We start from the raw sequence: 21988 nt of genomic DNA on the forward strand, positions 1-21988 counted from the left end.
ATTAAATTACTCGTGATAAATAACGGTGATAATAAGTCGGATTAGAAAAATACAGGGTGTTTTAGTGACTGTTACAGACTGTTAGGGTTGGTAGAGGTAATCAGTATGGAACATTTTCCTATAGGAACTCATGTCCCGAAACGTTCCGTTTGGTAGATACAAGCTTTGATGTGGTTGGTAGAGATAATCTGTATGGAACATTTTCCTATAGGAACTCATGTCCCTAAACGTTCCGTTTGGTAGATACAAGCTTTGATGTGGTTGGTAGAGGTAATCACTATGGAACATTTTCCTATAGGAACTCATGTCCCGAAACGTTCCGTTTGGTAGATACAAGCTTTGATGTGGTTGGTAGAGATAATCAGTATGGAACATTTTCCTATAGGAACTCATGTCCCGAAACGTTCCGTTTGGTAGATACAAGCTTTGATGTGGTTGGTAGAGATAATCTGTATGGAACATTTTCCTATGGGAACCCATGTCCCGAAACGTTCCGTGGGTAGATACAAGCTTTGATGTGTGTGGTAACTGATCTAAGTAACATTGGACAGTCATGATAAAATAATTCGTTCTCTGTGATGTATGTCACCGAGCGGGCTAGCGGCGTGGTACAGGGCTGGCCTCTCATTTGGGAGGTCCGGGGTTAGATCCCAGGGGCTGTCAATCCTAACTGAGGTTTTTCATGGTTTCCTCAGTAATTTCCAGGCAAATGCCGGGATTGTACCTCTTGAAAGTCCGGCCATGGACGGCGATCCTTCCCTTAATCCTTACATATGTGTGAGTGAATGAAGTGTAATGTCTTAAATGTTCGTGTTGTATTGGAGGTGGCCCTGGCATTGAGCTGATCCCTCATCCGGGGAGGCCCTCCATGTCCTTGTGTGGTCAAAAAAGTATGTATGTGATCCATAGATTAATTCCTCTCCCGACAGGTCGCGGCCCTGTAAGGCACGGGTGGCGTGGGTCGTGTAAATGAACCTAAAAGGGAGAGGTTAAACTAAGGGAAAGAAGAAAAAGAAGTGATGTATGTCGTGATGTTAATTAAAATTAACACTTTACGGAATTTACGAAAGCTCAAACATTTTCAATCACATTTCCTCAAAAGTGACTAAAGTGCATTTATACCCCTTTGCTTCTGACACTCTCAATTGTTTTGATTTGTACGGTACAGAACGATTGATATGAAGAGACCGGTACTGTAAATCACAGTCCCATCTGTGGACGTTGGAAGGAAGTTTTGAAGCACTTCCGGTTCGCGAGCCACGAAATGCCCATCCATGTTTTTTTTCCAGAGATGGGAAGAACGGTTCTTTGGTCGCACTCTAAAACCATGGTCCTTTAACAGTTCGTACAGTCTGCAGACCTATAGGCCTACATATTGTTTGTCAATTGATGGAACTTCTCAATTGTGCACATTCTATAGTGAAAGCCGTGAAGCTTAAAGGTGACGATTAGGACTCGTGTTGGGCGTGGGTTCGAATCTTCTTGGGTTGCTTGCCTCTTCGGGGTTTTCCCCAAGCTTTCTCAAGCTGTACAGTGAATGCCACGTAATGCCATAACGAATCCTGGAACTCATCTCGCCAAATGCCATGTCGCTATCTCCAATTTTATTCCACCTACAAGCAGTCAACATAGTTAACCGATTAAAAAACGTGAACAGCCAGTTGTGTCATGGCACGCTTGATCGCACCCATTCTGTGTCGAACGTTGCATGGGTGCAATAGAATGCCGGCTATATTTTCTCCCTCTTTGCTTGCAAATCTTTATTTGTATTCCCCAATTTCTCCTTGTCCCGAAAACTCCTGTGTCGTATCTGCAGGTCTTACACGTTTGAAAATCGCTGTAAATGCAAGATCAAGGAACCCTATCAAAGCGGTCGACCTTCGTGCTTATTTCAGCTGCCAGCATAATTATGACTCCAGGAAGCTGGTTGCATATGTGCCACGTAATAATTGTAATAACTGATTTCGATCATATTCGTTGAACTTTGCACGCTTACTGTTCACATACTTGGTAATGGTTTTCCGGCCTAATTCTAAGATGAATCATCACGACCTTGAAGGCCGCTGACACCCCTGCCGCTCGGAAACAGCTGTATATCGCTTAGGTTTTCCCAACAAATGCGTCAAAGGGTTAATGTAAGTAACATTTGTTGCCCTTCTCGGAATCGAAGCACGGAAATATTGCACTGTTCGCATAATCAGTATTTGGATTATGCGGCGCCATGGGTTAGGTTCCGTGAGATATTGTAAAATCTACCGACTCCTCGAGAAGCCGGATAGCGGCTGTCATACACTCTGTAAATCAACATACAATCTCCGATGATGAATTGCAGGTTTTGGCGTTAAAACCAAATGTAGTTAAGACAGCTCAAAATGTATCGTAAAAGAGAACTGGGTACAATTCCTGATATTTGTGTTAGAATAAGGCGTTTATAAAGCGAATTTCTCTGGGTACCTCAGCTGTTCAGCTATTCTTCATTTACTACTTTATTAATTGTACGACGTATAAACATAAAGTGTTGTAATGCTACAAAAAATAAATGTCGATGTTTTCACGGAAATATAGGCCTATATTTCATATCGATTGCTAAGCAGCAAGTCCACACCTGTGGAGTAACGGTCAGCGCGTCTGGCTGCGAAACCAGGTGGCCCGGGTTCGAATCCCGGTCGGGGCAAGTTACCTGGTTGAGGTTTTTTCCGGGGTTTTCCCTCAACCCAATACGAGCAAATGCTGGGTAACTTTCGGTGCTGGACCCCGGACTCATTTCACCGGCATTATCACCTTCATATCATTCAGACGCTAAATAACCTAGATGTTGATACAGCGTCGTAAAAAACCCAATAAAAAAAATAAAAGCTAAGCAGCAATCTAGCATCTGGAAATTTACAAGTAAATCAAATAACTGTTTTAAAAATTAATTTTTCTCAAAATATACAAACTTTTGAAAAGATCTTCTACTTAAGGACAAAATATTAGTTAACTGTCCAATTTTGTGAACATAATAATAACAATAATAATAATAATAATAATAATACTTACATACTGGCTTTTAAGGAACCCGGAGGTTCATTGCCGCCCTCACATAAGCCCGCTATTGGTCCATATCCTGAGCAAGATTAATCCATTCGCTATCATCATATCCCACCTCCCTCAAATCCATTTTAATATTATCTTCCCATCTACGTCTCGGCCTTCCCAGGTTTTTCAGGTCTTTTTTTCTCCGGCCTACCAATTTACACTTTATATGCATTTCTGGATTCACAAAATCTGAACCCGTGGTTTTATACAGTGGCTAATAGAAAAATGAAGATCTAATATACCATTTCCAGCATACAGTCGCGATATGGCCTTTATTATTATGTACGTTATTTTATTACTGTTAAAAGAGCGTCATGTAAAAAAACATTAGTCGTTATAGCAGTATACTCGTATTTTCCTTCAGAAAGCTATCTGAACGTCTGTGTCTCGCTCGTGGATGGAAATGAAGATTCCAGCGATTGGGTGAAGAATATTCACAGAAATAGATGTGTGTTAATTCCTCAACATATGTAATCGAGTGATTAAGACAGTAAGAGAAACTGGATTGGAATTCGAAACACATCATGAGCGCTGACTAACTGTAAGACCAGTCAGGTGGTATTAGTGAACCACGACGGCGTTACGCCACTCTACTACCCGCACCGCTTTTTACAGCACTGACAGCTACAATTTTCCGCGAAACGCATTCCAGATCTGAGGCTTCTATTTAAGCATCATGTTACTCTACTTTTTATTTCCCGGTACATGCCACTATTTCTTTTTCAGTGCCTTCAGCTACGGTTAGATCTTAATTAAAATGATGGTAATATCTGTTACTTACCTACTTACGTACGGCTTTTAAGGAATCCGGAGTTTCATTGCCGCCCTCACATAAGCCCGCCATCGGCCCCTATTCTGAGCAAGATTAATCCAGTCTCTATCACCAAATCCCATCTCCCCCAAATCCATTTTAATATTATCCTCCTATCTACGTCTCGGCCTCCCCAAAGGTATTTTTCCCTCCGGCCTCCCAACTAACACTCTATACGCATTCCTGGATTCGCTCATACGTGCTACATGCCCTGTCCATCTCAAACGTCTGGATTTAATGTTCAGGTGAAAAATACAATGCGTGCAGTTCTGCATTGTGTAACTTTCTTCATTCTCCTGTAACTTCATCCCTCTTAGCCCCAAATATTTTCCTAAGCACCTTATCCTCAAAAGCCCTTAACCTCTGGTAATATCTATTACATTCGTTAAACGTTTCGGACTTTCAAGACCTTGGGGATATATACTTTTTTTGTTGTAAATATGTCTATAAGTTCGGTCCAGTACTAGGGTGCCATCCCAGAAAATCGACAGACACATTTTCATGCCAGTTTTGTCGTGCCTGTATTTTCTGAACTACACGACATATTCCAGTGAAGTAAACGACGATCGACAGACAAAGGTTCAATGTATCCAACGTGACCTTGAGTTGGAGCAAATGACGTCATATAGCGATACGTGGAAGGGAAGAATTTGAGGCACAAATTGGCGGATCGCGCAGCAGCCTAGGAAGTGTAACTCGAGAGTGTGATGCGATAGAACATTCGGAGTGGTCTCAAACGTTTCGTAACGAACCAGGCTACAATCTCAATTGAGCAACAAATTAAATTGAAAAAATTTGCGACTGAAGTTGAGTGAAGAAAGAAAATTCACAATGTCGAGGCATATGCAGTGCAAATGGAGCGGACATATTAGGAGAAAAATATTTTACATTTAACATCCCATCCCAAAAGATGTATTAACGCATGAAACTTGCGACTGTATCTCCGATTTGTTTACTTTGTTATTGTAGGAAGTATAAACGGAAATTATTGTGGTGATGCACAAAAATACGTGTTTTTCGTGCCTGATATTGGGAAAGTTGTTTTGGCATACCGTCTTCATGTCTCTGTGCTTGTTTGAACTGAGATTTCCTCAACTACCGAACAGATTTTATTCATATTCACACAGGTATTATCTACGAATGATTTTGATAGGAAACGAACATGAAGTATAATAATAATTATTATAGGCTTATTAATTATTCTTGTAAGAATTAAGCCGTGTTTATTACCAAAATAATAAACAATTTAATCAAAATCCACTCATATTTTCAATTACATAAGATAAAGTGACAACTGAAACAGTATATTCAGAGTATAGTCAATTCCTTTGTATTGGAGAAATTATTACATAACTAGGCTATACACCAATCAGAAACTTCTTTAGAAGAAAGATATAGGGGATTCCTAGAATTACAATTGTGTGGAACTTTAAGTGGTTGTGTGATTGTGTGGGTTTAGATTTTATATGTTTGTAGATTACGATATGTATGAAATAATATCAATTAATGTTATGTAGCGGAGTGCATCGGCGCTCCTGCTAAGGAGCAAAATACGCGTAGAGTTTTAGAGAAATGGTAACGGACATTTTTCCTGACATTTAAAAAAGATAATGTAACTTTTTCCAGTTAAAAAAAGGTTAAATCTACATTATATTACTCTTCAAAATTAATGTAACACTATCAGTTAATTACCTATAATAATAATAATAATAATAATAATAATAATAATAATAATAATAATAATAATAATAATATCTGAAGAATTGTACTTTTCACTTTAGACTCCTTTAGTCTAGAATTTTAAGACTGAAAGATACCTACGCGAATTATTTCTTAAAATCAACGCAATCTAATCTAGTAATGTTATATTAGCTTAGGTTATGTTAGGTTAGGTTTGATCAGGTTAGCTTAGTTTAGCTTGGGTTAGTTAAGGTTAAGGTTATGTTAGATTAGATTAAATTAGGGTGTGATAGGTTATGTTAGATGACAGTCGAAATTATGTTTCCGAAATTATTTTGTGTTACCTTTCGCTAAATCGAGCATAAAATCGTCGTTTCTGAAAAAGAAAAAAGTTTGAAAATAGTAGAGTGATCGTCCTCCAGAATTTCCCATTGTACTAGTAGCTAGTTCATGTGAATTTCTGTAAAAGAATTAATAATAGTCGATTCAAATATTGGTTTTCTTCACGTGTCGTAAATGTATGATACGAGATCCTGGTTTTATTTCCCCGAATAAACAGTACTAAAGATTTTTAACGCCCATAAAAATCCAACTTCGCTCAAACTTGGACCAGCGAATGTTGTACCTACTACGAGACGATTGTATGATGTAATAAAATAAATATGATGCTGAAAAACACTAGGGCCTACATAAGATTCGACGTAAACAACATCTTTCACAATATCCTTGATTGGGAATACGAGATTTTCACAATACTCATTATCAGGGAAAGGATTTATATGTAAATACATATTTACTTATAAAGCTAATATAATTTATATTTTGCATTATCTTTATGTTTCACAATGTGTAGGGTTGAAAAATCCTACTTTTATTTTCCATATTTTTCCATATTTTAGAGTTTAGTACATATTTTCGTTAATTTCCATATATTTTCCATATTTCATATAAAACAGTCCATATTATATTAGGTTTAACAATAAAACAAAACAAAATTCCATTAACTTTTAAAAATACATTTCAACAATAGAGATTTAAACACATGTTCAGTAATCCCTTTAACATCAGAGTTATTTGAAAATTAGCAGTCCTATCAACAATGGGAAAGTAAGTTACAAAACTGTATTAATTTAATTTAAAATTTTTAACAGACTTCAGTTGTGCAGCTCAACAGTTAAATGCCAGTCAGAGTACACATAGGTTCAGTTTTGTAAATCATACTATAAAGACGGTAAATATGCCAAAAGTACGTCATTCAGTCAATTTAAAATCAAAACTAACAAGTTACATTTCAGAATTTAAAGAAGATGGTTTATCAACTGACAATAAAATATTATTTTGTAATTTGTGTCAGTGTGCAGTATCATCTACACAAAAGTTCCTGGTGCAACAACACATTACAACTAGTAAACATCAGGCCAACAAACAACTAAATTCCAACCAGAGACAATTGTTTTTAACACAACCAACAACATCGAATGTAAGATCTGAGTTTAACATCGACCTGTGCCGTTCTCTCATCTCTGCTGATATTCCTCTCTACAAACTAAAGAATAAGGTCTTCAGGGAATTCCTTGAAAAATATACTCAACATACAATCCCGGATGAGTCAACACTTAGGAAGACGTATGCTCCATCCATCTACGATGAGACAATACAGAAGATAAGAGATGAAATTAAAGATAGTTCAATTTGGGTTTCCATTGATGAGACTCCCGACAAAGAAGGTAGACTTGTTGGTAATGTAGTTATCGGTTTGTTAAGTGAACAATATTCTGAACGAATTCTTTTACATTGTGATGTTCTAGAAAAGTGCAATAACAAAACTATAGTTAAACTGTTCAACGAAGCTATGGGTATCCTGTGGCCAAAGGGTATTATGTACGATAATGTGTTATTCTTTATTAGCGATGCTGCCCCTTATATGGTCAAAGCTGGACAAGCATTATCTGTTGTATATCCTAAATTGACTCATTTTACTTGTGTGGCGCATGCATTTCATCGTGTGGCAGAAGTGGTCAGAGACAATTTCCCTAAAGTAGATTTGTTGATTTCATCAGTGAAAAAAGTATTTCTCAAAGCTCCCAGTAGAGTTAACGTGTTGAAAGAAATGTACCCTGAAATTCCATTGCCACCAAAGCCAATTTTAACTAGATGGGGTACATGGCTAGAAGCAGTTGAATATTATGCCGAACATATAGACTCTATTAACAATGTTCTCCTTGCATTGGACTCTGAAGATGCAGTCTCAATTGATACTGCGAAAACAGTTACCTGTGACATAAGTGTGAAGAATGACTTAGCTCACATTCAGCATACATTTTCATGCATCATAAAAACGCTCAAAAGTCTCCAAAATAGGCACCTTTCACTATCTGAAAGTTTTGAAATTATAAATAGTCCTGTGGAACAACTGAATCGTGGTAGAGGTAAAGTTGCAGATGCAGTAAGAGCTAAGGTGGACACTGTACTTTCAAAAAACCCTGGATATGAAGAACTACAAAAGGTTGTTGCTGTGATGAGTGGTGAATCAACAGTGAAGATTAACTTGGACTTATCCCCAGCAGACATTGTGAAATTGAATTATGTACCAGTTACTTCTTGTGACGTCGAACGCTCTTTTAGTCAGTATAAATCTATCCTCAGAGACAATAGAAGAAGATTCACTTTTCAGCACTTGAAAGAAATGTTTGTAACCTATTGTTATGGTAACAGACAATAAAAATTGTGTTTTGTTGAAACTACATTGGAAGATAAGGTACGTCCATTATATTTTTTGTTTAGTTTGATTAAAATGTACCAATATTTAACGTACATAGTCATTTTTTTATAATTTTAAGTCCATATTTAATTCCATATTTTGGTAAAAATCCATATTTAATTCCATATTTTGGTAAAAATAACTACATATATATTTACATATTTCATATATTTTTAGTCCATATAAATCCGTTCCCTGCTCATTATAATCTGTTTGTCTGGTAGTACGGGTCAAAAGCCAAAATTGTTGCTTCGATTTCATTCTCAGGATGTATCATTGTATGTATCCGAAGTCAGAGTGTACAGATTGCTACGCTACGCTTCATTGACTAGAGCTTAGACCTTAACGATCCTCTGTAAGAACACGGCGCTATTGTCTTCTTTTTCTGTTATTTAAAGATCCTGTTTCATTTAGTATTAAATAACCTTAATATTGTACTACATCTACAGGATACTGACCTGTCAGGATATTTACGTCTGAATTTTCGCCTGGTTTTACCACAAGATTTCTTATTCTTTATGTGGGCACGTGTTGTATATGTATATATTTTTCCTTTATGAATATCTCTAACATTGCAGCACAGCATCTGACAGAACGAACGATCTGCACTGAATCAACCAAACGGATAATATCACTGTCGAATGAACGCATCCCATCCTAGCGGCGGACGTGTGGGAATCTATCGGATAAGCTGCCAACCAAGTTTCCGGTCTAGGTGGATCAAACGCATTGTAGAATCTCCTGAGATATCTTTAGTGACTTTGGTGATGTTTGTGATGTATTGCTAGTAATGGTAAAAATATTGATTGTTATCAAATCCCGGAATCGAAGTACAAAGGAATGAATATGCATACCTTATAATTAGGGGGCGGACTTAGCATTGGTCCACACCAGTGGAGTAACGGCTAGCGCGTCTGGCCGCGAAACCAGCGAATAGGGATTATAAAGAATGAACACTGAGCGAATTTTCCTGTGTTTTGTTTCTCTGTGCCCAGCGTTTAGTTCCACTTCCAAGCGCTAGAGATTAGTGTAATCGAGCATAAGCTAAGATAATAATTGAGAACAGAATTGAGACACAGGATCCAAACATCGCCTACCTTATTGCATAATCCAATAACGCTTTGCTTCAAATAAATTCAAGTTAACAGCTTTTCCTTATTTCTCAGTGACAAACTAGTTGTAATAATAATATTTTATATTTCAGATATAATAAATTATATTATAAAATAATATAATACATTATAAAATTAAGTATCGAATTCGTTTAATATTTGTATATAATATAATATAGGTATATGGTTTTACTTCTCATAAGAGTTTTGTTTTTCCATTTTCAGTGCTATCAAATCATTACATATTTTAATTGTTGTTAGGGTCAACGTCTCAACTCTCATTATAAAGGAACTCTAGAGTCTAGACATTACAGTTAATGGCGGATTTATTATTTTATGGATCCAATTTATTTTATTTGAGTACATAATGTACCTAGATGTATTAATAATATATGTTATATTTCCGCTGTGTCGACTGCTAGCTGGTATGATGTCAGCGCAACTCTAGGGAGAAAGCAGAATCTCACGCTTTAGCTGGCTTGAAGGTCATTGAAATCAGCCCGGCTACATCAAAGGTACCGACGCGAAGTGTCCATTCTTTATAATTCCTATTCGCTGGCGAAACCAGGTGGCCCGGGTTCGATTCCCGGTCGGGGCAAGTTACCTGGTTGAGGTTTTTTCCGGGGTTTTCCCTCAACCCAATATGAGCAAATGCTGGGTAACTTTCGGTGCTAGAGCCCGGACTCATTTCACCGGCATTATCACCTCCATCTCATTCAGACGCAAAATAACCTAAGCTGTTGATAAAGCGTTAAAACGTCGTAAAATAACCTACTAAAAAACTACTTAGCATATTTGCGTGTTTTATTCCTTAGTTGCAAATCATATGCTACCATTATATAAATGCATTTCAAGTTATTTGTAACCAAGATCAAGATTTTATAGTATATACAATATATAAGCATATGCATATTTAAGGGGTTAATGCATATTTCAGCTTTTAGCGTATATAAAATTATGTATTTTTTTTTTAGCAATATGGTGCTTAAACCAAGATTAAGAATACGGAAAATCGGAAAAATGGAATACAGAAGAAACATATTACACAAGTAATATTTTATTGAATGCAATCTGACAACATGCAGACAGAACACTGTTGTCGGTGAATCATTTTGGATGAATCCTTGGCAATCAACAAAGTACTCAATTAAATGCATTGCTGACTCTGCAAATTTACAATATTGGGATGTTATGATGATCTGCAAAGAATGTTACATCAGTTCAATACCAGCTGCCAAAATTATGGGTTTAAAATATCTACACTAAAGACAAAATCTATGGTCATAAGTAAGAACCCAATACGATGTAAATTAGAATTGGAAAAACAAATAATTGAACAAGTGATGTGCTTTCAATATCTTGGCTTCCAGTTATCAAGCTCAGGCCTTTTACAAACCGAAATTTTAAACCAAATCACTAAAGCAAATAGAGTATCAGGATATTTGAACGACACCATATGGAGAAATAAATATCTCCACATTGAACCTAAGGCTCGAATCTACAAGACCGTGGTGCGCCCTATTCTCACTTATGCAGTTGAAATAAGACCTGAAACAGCAAAAACGAAACAGATGTTGGATACAACAGAAATGAAAACCTTAAGGAAAATTGTAGGAATCACAAGAAGGGACCATATACGGAATGATCAGATTAGAGAACAATGCAAAATACAACCAATCAGAGAATGGACGCAAATAAGGAGACAACAATGGAATGAGCATGTATCTCGAATGGAAGAGGATAGAATTGCGAGAATCGCCAGGGATAACTACCCATCCGGAAGAAGATCCCCAGGAAGACCATTAAGCAGATGGAGAGATACTCTGGATTAACAGGCTGGAAGCCTAGAGAGAAGAGAAGAAGAAGAAGAAGAAGAAGAAGAAGAAGAAGAAGAAGAAGAAGAAGAAGAAGAAGAAGAAGGGATGTGTTATGATGGATGAAAATTGTGATTAGAAGAAGAGTTATTCAAAACAAGAAACCACTTCATTGCCTACTTCGCATGTGCATAAGATTTTGTCACTAGAACGCTGCAATATGATAATATGATTGAAGCAGGTGTTGCAGAAAGTGTTCATAGACTTCTTTGCACTCGCTAAAGTCGAATTTCATCATCTGTCATCAATAATATAGGCACGATAAGGCAATTTTATGTTTTTTACGTACCAACGTGGCAAATCAGAATATTTCATTTTATTATAGTGACACATCTTAGAAACTTCGACAGTGTGTAGAGTGCATTATATATTTTAGAACAGCTTAGCTGCAAGAAAATTATTAATTTTTAATTAGTTTTATCAACGATGCCTAACGAAAAATGTGCCAGAAGTGCACTGCTTAAGCAGTGGGTTGAAGAACACGCAACTTTAGCAATTGATGGTGTCTCATTATTCCTATGTATAAGAGAAAAACCATCAGTAATAGCAAATTGCTTTTTATTTTTATTATTATCATTTTTTCCATTTTAAGAGTCCATATTTTGTTATTTTAGTGCATATATCGCGGTTTTTAAGTGCTTACGTGCATGCATATTTTCCCGTTTTTAGTGCATATGAATTCGCTCCCTAGTTATAATAAAATGTAAATGTTATATTTTATTTAACGACGCTTGCAACTGCAGAGGTTATATAAGCGTCGCCAGTGTGCCGGAATTTTGTCCCGCAGGAGTTCTTTTACATGCCAGTAAATCTACTGACATGAGCCTGTCGCATTTAAGCACACTTAAATGCCATCGACCTGGCAGGGGATCGTACCCGCAACCTCGGGCATAGAAGGCCAGCGCTATACCAATTATGCCAATCAGGCCGACTAGTTATAATATTCGATGATGATTGAATATTAACATTTTCATTCCACTGTTGCTTCACTATAATGTATCATCAGTTCATAATTTTATTTCTTTTATTAATATCTGTATTTGATAGGGAACGTTTAATATTTACAGTTGCCAATTGTGACTTTGGTGACAGTGACTAATGTTTATTATTATTATTATTATTATTATTGTTATTATTATTATTATTATAAATCTTGATTATCAATTTCTTTGCAAAGTTATCAAGGGTGATATTGATTGTGAGTCTATCATAAACAACATCAGCCTTCGTATTCCTACAAAAGGTTTAAGATTTCAAAAAATTTTTTATAACAAAAATCCAAAATCACTTTCTCCAGTCTGTAGATGCATAAAATTTTATTTATGTATGTTTTTGTTTATTAAAGATATTATTTATTTGTTTTTGCACCTTTGTATCTTCTGTTTGTGTATTGTTCTGAACTATAATTGGCCTCTGGCTGTTGTTCAGCACACAAATATTAATAATAAATAAATAAATAAATAATCGGACGAATTACCTGTTCCAGTCCAACGCTCACATTTTTCTCGGTTGCCTACTCTTTTTACATTTGGAATGGAATACAATTTCGGGAGGGGGCATTATGACCCAACACTGTGGCCTTTCAAGATCAAGCTAGGCGCATTTCCAAACCCACACCGGCTGACTACACTAAGGTTCGCTGCATACCCAGGTTTCGAGCAGGCAACCCCACCCGTCCCTAGGCCAGTCCCCTACGTGTGTCGGAGAATGCTGTGGAATGATGACGGAATGGAGAAATGTTGACGGATTGATGTAGATGCCTATTATGGAGAAACGGGAGAACTCCGAGAAAAACCCCAACTGCGACCTTGTGTCACCAGACTGGACCGGGACTCGAACCTGAACCGTCTGCGTGACGGCTGAAGGTCTGACCACTCAGCTACCGCACGGGTCGCCTTTTACATGTGGTTGATACTAAATGGCTAGCTTTGCAAGCGATGGTATTCCATTCTCAGAACATGTTGGTGTCATTTTCGCCTATATCCTTCGATTTTATCATTTACGGCAAATACTTTCAATTCTTCTCTGATTATCCATTGTTGTTAACTTTGCAGTAAATCGAACTGCGACCCTTTCAATGAATACGTAAGTGTAGTATTCTACCAAATATCTCGGATGACTCAAACCCTCCACTTGGTCTGTGAGTGGATCCAATCACGCACAAGCCATCTCGTTGTGTTTACGACGTCTTGTGTACTGGGTACCCACAGACTGCCGGCGCCGAGATTTGATTTAGAACGATAAAAAACATGTCCAGCTGTCTGGCGTATCTCAAGACTGTCTAGCGGCAACTGACTGAATGCAGGCCGTCGCGATCTGTGGCTCCTTTTTGCATGCAGTTCCTATACCAGCGAGCGGTCTTGTTTTGATGGACTAGAGTTCTCACACTAAAACAAAGTATTGACCGCGATGTGCACGCAGTCAAAAAAATCGCTGTCATGAAGATGACACTTTTTTATTGAACATTTACCCTTGTCGCTTCAATTCAGTTCTTTATCATTACCGCTGCCATTCCTTTCTGCAGTTTAATTTCTTATTAGCCTATCACGCAAGTTTCGATAGCGTTTTTCAGAGGCTAAGCAACACAACCATTGATACTTTGTGTTAAATTATTATACAGGGACGTCATTTTATTTTTACTTCAATTTTTATTGTACCTGAGTTTTTTAATGTACTTCACTCCCACCCCTTCTACTAAGGAAGTTCCAACTCCACACAGAACCAAGACCGCAGATAGTAAGCAGTACTGAGTTACTGAGTATAGTACGTTCTAGAAATATGTTCGCGTTTTCCAATGACGAAAGAGCTTTCAATATTGAATCATATTTTCGCACAGGTACTGTCCGTTTGCCTACGTTGCATCCCGATTTACCCCACCTGCTTCTGCTCGCCCCTCTGTAAAAGCTAGGCTGTCTTAGCTCTTTTCTGAAAACATTAATTTCTCTTAGGAATTGGACGTTTACGTAATATTATACAGCTGTTTAATTTAACTTAAATAAAAGGGCCTCGTTAAGTAATTAACTGTCACGTGATTTCCTTCCTTTCTACAATCCTGCTCACAGTACGTAGAGTAGGTACAGAATTATTTCAACATGAGTTACTAGTACGAAGGACGAAACTGGCAATTGGAATTAGATGCAATAGTCTATAGTGCGGTAATATGCACAAAAGAACTGAAGCCTGTATCAAAATGAACGGCCACCATTTTCAAAATTGTGTTTAAATATTCATATTATGATCATTTTTCAATTTAACTTCTTTCTCTATATTGTACGCTAATGTGCTGTAGACAGTATACACTGCATAATGAATACGTTCGCATGGATAACTCACTTCGTGAGTAAAAACACTTATTCTTAATACAGTACTGTACTTTGATTAAAGAAAAACCTAATGAAAATTATCAAACTCAAAATCGCGATATTTCCTAGTTTACGTAAATGGATGAACTACTTTTCTTCCATCCTATACCTAGTAGAGTGATTTGTGTTTTACGCCAGTATCATCGAACTCCAGTCTTGGAGGGGGGAGCAAGCGGTGTTTCCGGTTCTCTAAAGGTATAGACAGGTTAATATTAAAAATGTTAGTAAAAATAAAATGATGTCCCTGTATATTATTATCAGACCCCGGAGAAAGTATTGCTTACAGGGAAACGCGTGATGCAGTATAGCTAATGTTTATGAACCGAGGACTCTTGCACGCATCACGCAGGTAGGAATAGTGCCGGCGTAGCTTAGTACAACGCAGTCAAAAGCAATCGACACGGGTCTTCAGAATGCCGAGACCAAAAGTACGCAAGATAGAAGCACTAAGAAAATATGTTTGTCAATATGGAGAAAATGTGTTTTCCATCCATGGTAATGAAGTGTTTTGTGAATTGTGTCACGTGAAATTGGCAGCCGACATGGCATGCAACGTTAAGAAGCATATAAATAGCAATAAGCATAAACGCGCATGTAACAGAAAACAGAATTTAAACAAGGTACAGCAGGAATTTCCTTCACAACTACTTGAACGAACATTTTACGAAGATATGGTCCACACCTGTGGAGTAACGGTTAGCGCGTCTAGCCGCGAAACCAGGTGGCCCGGGTTCGATTCCCGGTCGGGGCAAGTTACTTGGTTGAGGTTTTTTCCGGTGTTTTTCCTCAACCCAATATGAGCAAATGCTGTGTAATTTTCGGTGTTGGACCCCGGACTCAGTTCACCGGCATTATCACCTTCATCTCATTCAGACGCTAAATAATCTAAGCTGTTGATAAAGCGTCGTAAAATAACCTACTAAAATAAAAAAAAAACGAAGATATGTGTGACGCGTTTATTGCTTCAAATATTCCGTTAAACCAATTATAAAACGCGAAACTCCGTGGCTTTTCAGAAAAGACACTGGAAGACAAATTCCTAAAGAAGCAACACTGCGGAAGAAGTATGTGCAACATGCATATGAGAAATGTCTGCGTGAAGTGAAATGTACATTACAAAATGAGAAGATATGGGTTTCTTTTTATAGATGAAAGCATGGACTCCGTTGGACGTCACGTTACAAATGTGGTTGTGGCTGCCCTTAGTGCGGAATGTTGCTTTAGACCCTGTCTCTTAATGAGTGAAGTGTTAGAGAGGATTAATTATTCCACCATGTATGAACTTTTTGATAGTGCTATGGAGTTGCTATGGCCATCATGTGTGCAATTCGAAAATATGTTACTATATGTCACAAATGCTGCAAGCTATATGAAGAAATCTGCTAAGTTTCTTGAAACACGTTATGATACACGTTACATGTCTTGCACTTGCACATGCATGTCATAGTTCATTGCAACGCATCCATACGTAAATAATATTACCAGTAGGCCTATGTCAAGTACAATGAAATATTTAGGTCCCTTAATGAGAATAAATTATAATTGCACTTTGTAAGCTTCATAGCTAATCACTGGAAACTAGTCAGAAGGACGCACAAATAATGAGACTTTCATGTATTACCTCATTTCTCATGAACCAAACTGCACTACTGCTAGCGTCACTCTGTCTATCGTTATTTACCCCATCCCTCTCAAAGCAGGTATGCTATGTTGCATACTAAGCTGATAGCAATACTTTTCCCGGGGCCTAATTATTATACACGTCCGACATGCTCAGTATAGACTCTACAAGCCGACTGAAGGAAGCGCATTCTGTGTGTATGGCTGTGGCATAGAAAGAATTTCTTCAGCTGGATTTGCCTATCATATATCATGCGCAACATATTGCTGACATTTTATTTTATGACTTCCGCTCGAACGGGATGATGGCGAAATATAGAACAGAATTCGATTCTTGTCTCGTGCTTTGGTGCGAAATGCTGTTTTTTTATTGCCAACGGGTCCAATATACAGGTTGTCCTTTCTTTCACTAGTGATGGAGCCGATTATAGTTCAGAAACGTAGGATATTTCTACTTTGACAAGATGCAAAATCCCAAAAATAATGCAGCACATTGAATGCCGTGAAAGTTTTAAATCGTGTAATTATTATTTTCTGCTCTTTCGACAATTCTTGTGTATTATCTGCATTAGGATTGTTGATATGTCAGGTTTTATTAAAAATGTATGTACTTGCTAACAATTTATTTTAGAACTACTGTCCCAAATCACTACTCTGAATTCACACAAAGCAGTTTTAATTTGGAGAGGGCGTGTTATTGGGCAGAACTTTTTCAACGTGGCCAGTCGTCCTTCCTTATGCCCACACCAGTAAACATGTTGTTTGGCAGTAAATTTTTACAGGCCAAATTAAATGTTTCTAATATTACATAATTGTTAATATTAGCTTTTATAAAACCAGAAATGATATCACGTTAAAATTATTTAAAGTATTGACGGGACCCGTGTTTACATATATAGAAGTGGAAATTTGGCCTTCAATAGAACAAAAAAAAAAGGAGTCTGTAGAAATGCAACTCTTAAGACGTTTATCAGGCTATACCTTGAGAGACCATAGACCATGTATATAAATTGAAATGAACGGACATTTTCGACATATAAATACAAGACTCGGACATGGGTTCGATCACCGCTTGGGCTGATTACCTAGTTGGGTTCCCCACCTCAAGGGTTTCCTCAACTGTAAGGCGAATGTCAGGTAATCCCATGGCGAATCGCCATATATCACCTCACTCTCAAATTCCATCGACGCTAATAAATAACCTTGTAGAGACAAATGGAAAAAATGGAAACCAACATCAAAGGAGTCTCAAAATGAAAACTGACTAAAATCAAAGGTGTGTAAAAATTAAAATTAACTAAAATAAAAGGAGTCTAAAAATGAAAACTGACCATCTAAAAGGAGTATGAACATATTAGAAACTTACTAAAATATAAGAAATCTAAAAATGAAATCTGACTACAATAAAATTAGTTCAACAATTAATAATAACTAAAGTAAAAGGGGTCTATAGGTGAAGCTAACTAAAAAAAAAAAGAAGTCTAAAAATTAAAAAATGATTAAAACATAAGGGGTGCTATTCATAGACATTTCGCTAGCCCCACTACGAGCGTGCTAAACTAGCCCCGACTTTGCCAGAGGAGGGACGAATTATTCATATCGCTAACATTGGTTTATGAATATGAAAAACGTTAGTTTCGCTGATCATCCACCGGAAGCCCGCGCTAAAAATGTCTCTGAATACGGCCCAAGGAGTCTAAATATGAAAACTGACTGCAATAAAAGGAGTCTAAGAATAAAAAGTGGCCAAAATAAAAGGTGTCCTCCATTCAGGGATGTAATACTCTAGCGATGCTGTTTGTGTGATGGCTAGAGTTTTGGAAAGAATATATTGTTACTGCTAATTTATTACCCTCCTCCTGACAGGTTATAGCTTATAGTGCTAAAAGTGTTACGGTCTACAAAAGTTTTCTTGCTGTTACTATTTTATTTAATACTTAATCTATTAGATGGACACTTAGGTCGACCTGATTGGCGAGTTGGTATAGCACCGGCCTTCTATGCCCAAGCCCAAGGTTGAGGGTTCGGTCCCAGGCAAGGTCGATGGCATTTAAGTGTGCTTAAATGCGACAGGCTCATATCAGTAGATTTACTGGCATGTAAAAGAACTCCTGCGGGACAAAATTCCGGCACATCCGGCGACGCTGATATAACCTCTGCAGTTGCGAGCGTCGTTAAATAAAACATAACATTTGGACACTTAGAAAAGGCAATAAAAAAGTCTTACATTTTGAATTAAAAAGAAAAAAAAATATGGGAAATGAATGGAGATTCTCTTCTAATAAGCCAGAACTCTAACCATTAACCCATTTATCATCAGTGGAAGATTATAAGCATGGAAAGAGTATTATTAGAGAGAGAGAGAGATTTTTTTGCTTATTCTCTATTTTACTTTATATATCTGAGAAAGATATGCGAAAAGGAATTTATGCAAGTAGAAATGTGTCTTGTGTAAGTTACTCATTTTCCACCGCGCTGTAGGGCCTATATTGACACGTTTGATTGAAAATCGCTGAATGCGAGAGGTATGAATACTAGTGCGAGAGGGAAGACGACTTGTATAAAATGCGGATGGATTGGTAGTTGTGACTTTACTATTTGCGTTTCTGGATTCAGCCTGCTTCTCTCGGGGTAGGATATTTTGTGGTCTGTAATGAGAAATGAATCTCCTAACCGTGATGTGTTATTACATGTAGTGCCCTACGTAATGACGCCATTATTACTGCTAACCTATTATTTCGTGGGCGTACCGTCGCCATTTTCCAACCAGGAGACCGCAGCGATGACATACAATGGGGTAATGTTGCTGGATAACTCTAGTTTCTATAAATAACAGTGTCCTAATGCCAAAACAATCACAAAAAATAAAGAAAGAAAGAAAGAAAAAGAGAAACGGGCGAGGTACGATGTCATAACAATCGAGATACAATGTTGCCAATTCAACATCAGCACTCTCCTCCTCCTCCTCCTCTTCCTCCTCCTCATCATCATCATCATCATCATCATCATCATCATCATCATCATCATCAAGGATTGTCTTAGCAGAGCGTTCCGTCTCTAAGAAGAATGTTAAAACAATTTTTTCTAACGTTTATATGGTCTTCCTCTTGGTCTTATCCCTGTGGGTTTGTATTGTTACAATAATGGAGGATACCCTCCTGCTTCCATTCTCGGTACACAGTTGTGCCATGTCAACTGATCTATTTTGTCCATTGGATTAAAATATTTAATTTGGCTCTAACATCCTGGCTTCCCACAGTATCGACCCTCTCATTACCGCTACTGCCCCGCAGGAAGCTCATTTCTGTAGCTTCTCTTCGTTTTCGTTGTTGATTTGTTAGAAATCCAATATTCTTGTCCACAGAAAAGTGTCGGTAACATTTGAAGAGTCCACTGCAAGAATGATGGATGTCACTGTCTTGTCGAAAATGAACCAAGACTGTCAATGCATAGCTTAAGACATATAGAATGTACATACAGAGTTATATGACATTAACACTGATAGTCATTGGCCAGTAATGATCGGAAAATCACAGTTAAGCTTTGAGCGCTGAGCATTTCAAACTTTCAATTGCTTCTCCTGCAAAATGTATTTCAAATGACATCCATCATTCTTGCAGTGGACTCTTCATTTCAAGATAATGTTTGGATTAATGATTAGAGTTTTAGCTTATGAGAACAAAATCAGAGTAGCTTCTTCCCAATAATAATAATAATAATAATAATAATAATAATAATAATAATAATAATAATAATTCGTAGCGCTACAGCCAGTGAAGGGATCAGACCGACCAGCCGGCTGCTGGTCTTATGCTCACATGCCGAAGCAGAGGTGGACGATCATTCAACCAGAATAGAGGTATCGTGTGGTTACTGGTTAGTCCTATAGAAGGTGTATTAATTGGCCAAAAACACTTCTCTCTGTCGGAAGACAAGGGAAGTGTGTACAAATCGTGAAAAATGAGGAAAATCCCAAGGAGAAAAACCAATTAATGAGTCTATATTACCGCCTGCCAGTAAAGGAAAAAGGAGTGATGAATGCAGTAGTGGAAAGTTTGTGTCATGGTTAACATTGAAAATCGTATTTATGCTTAGAATACACACGTTTCTTCAAGTGAATTTTCTTTTTTGCGGAGAACATATGTACGTCATAACTCATTCACTGTTTACAACGTTGTCTAAATATTACCCAGTCAAATGCAGTGGGAGTTTCTGTAGCATAAACTTATAAATTAAAATACTGTAGTATGGAAATGCTTCATATTAAATTCTTTAATGCGACTTTTGGTCAAGAAAAATGCTCATAAGCTAACCGGGTCTGTGACTGGTCTTTCATCCAGGCAAATCGGTTTCGATCCCCGGCCAGGTCGTGATGAAATTTGTAGACGTCGCAGAGGATTTCTCGGGGTACTCTCGTTTCATTTTACCATTGAAAGTATAATTTTGTATTGTCTATTGTAATTGAGGCTTTACCCTGTTATATATTTATTTATTTATTTACACTGTAAGTGAGCAAACACGCGGTAGCAGTGTTATACACAATAATTATTCGTACAATTTGAGAATTTACCTACATCCGTTCTTCGTTTCCTACATTTGAATTTAAAATCATGATCGTTCCTACCATAGTACGTTGGCCTCTCTAACCGAGGCGTTGACCTACAGCCTATATGTTCTATATAATGATGTTATTCTAGTTTCTCTACGTCTGTTTTCCAAAGTTTCCAATTTAAGTTATTTTATCGTATCATTCCCGTGTTCTCTTTTACCTTTAATAAATTTAGCTGCCCTATACTGGATTCTTTCTAAGGAATTTATCTGATATATTCTATATGGATCCCAACATGTAGTTCCGTATTCCATTAAAATTCACACTAACATTAGATATGCGATTTCCTTCGATTTGGGGCTGACCTTTTTCAAGATTCTCATAATAAAGTGGAGTGCCCTCTATGCTTATCAACGTGCTCTTGCCAAGAGAGTTTGGAGTTTAAATATACTTACTTACGGCTTTTAAAGAACCCGGAGGCTCATTGCCGCTCTCACATAAGCCCTCCATCGGTCCCTATCCTGTGCAAGATTAATCCAGCCTCTAACATCATATCCCACCTCCCTCAAGTCCATTTAAATATTATTCTATCTATGTCTCGGCCTCTCCAAAGGTCCTTTTCCCTCCGGCCTCCCAACTTTCTATGCATTTCTGGATTCGCCCATACGTGTTACATCCCATGTCCATCCCAAACGTCTGGATTTAATATTCCTAATTATGTCAGGTGAAGGATACAATGCGTTTAGTTCTGCGTTGTGTAACTTTCTCCATTCTCCCGTAATTTCATCCCTCTTAGCCCCAAATATTTTCCTAAGAACCTTATTCTCAAACACTCTTAACCTATGTTCCTCTCTCAAAGTGAGAGTCCAAGTTTTACAACCATAAAGAACAACCGGTAATATAACTGTTTTATAAATTCTAACTTTCAGATTTTTTGACAGCAGAGTAGGTGACAAAAGCTTCTCAACCAAATAATAACAGGCATTTCCCATATTTATTCTTTGTTTAATTTCCTCCCGAGTGTCATTTATATTTGTTACTGTTTCCCCATGATATGCGTATATAGTCACTTAGTGATTTTAAGACGACGCTCATTCCGTCGGATCCCGGCCACTTAGTCACTCGTAATGAGTGCACCTCT

General features: G+C 37.4%; 1 protein-coding gene across 1 annotated transcript in view; it reads left to right on the forward strand.

Annotated features, from left to right (window-relative positions):
- LOC138694922 (RNA helicase aquarius) overlaps positions 1-21988 on the forward strand; it is a 203971-nt gene that overhangs the window by 139085 nt on the left and 42898 nt on the right. The window lies entirely within an intron of this gene.

Source organism: Periplaneta americana, chromosome 2, assembly GCF_040183065.1.
Source record: "Periplaneta americana isolate PAMFEO1 chromosome 2, P.americana_PAMFEO1_priV1, whole genome shotgun sequence".
Lineage (NCBI taxonomy): Eukaryota > Metazoa > Arthropoda > Insecta > Blattodea > Blattidae > Periplaneta > Periplaneta americana.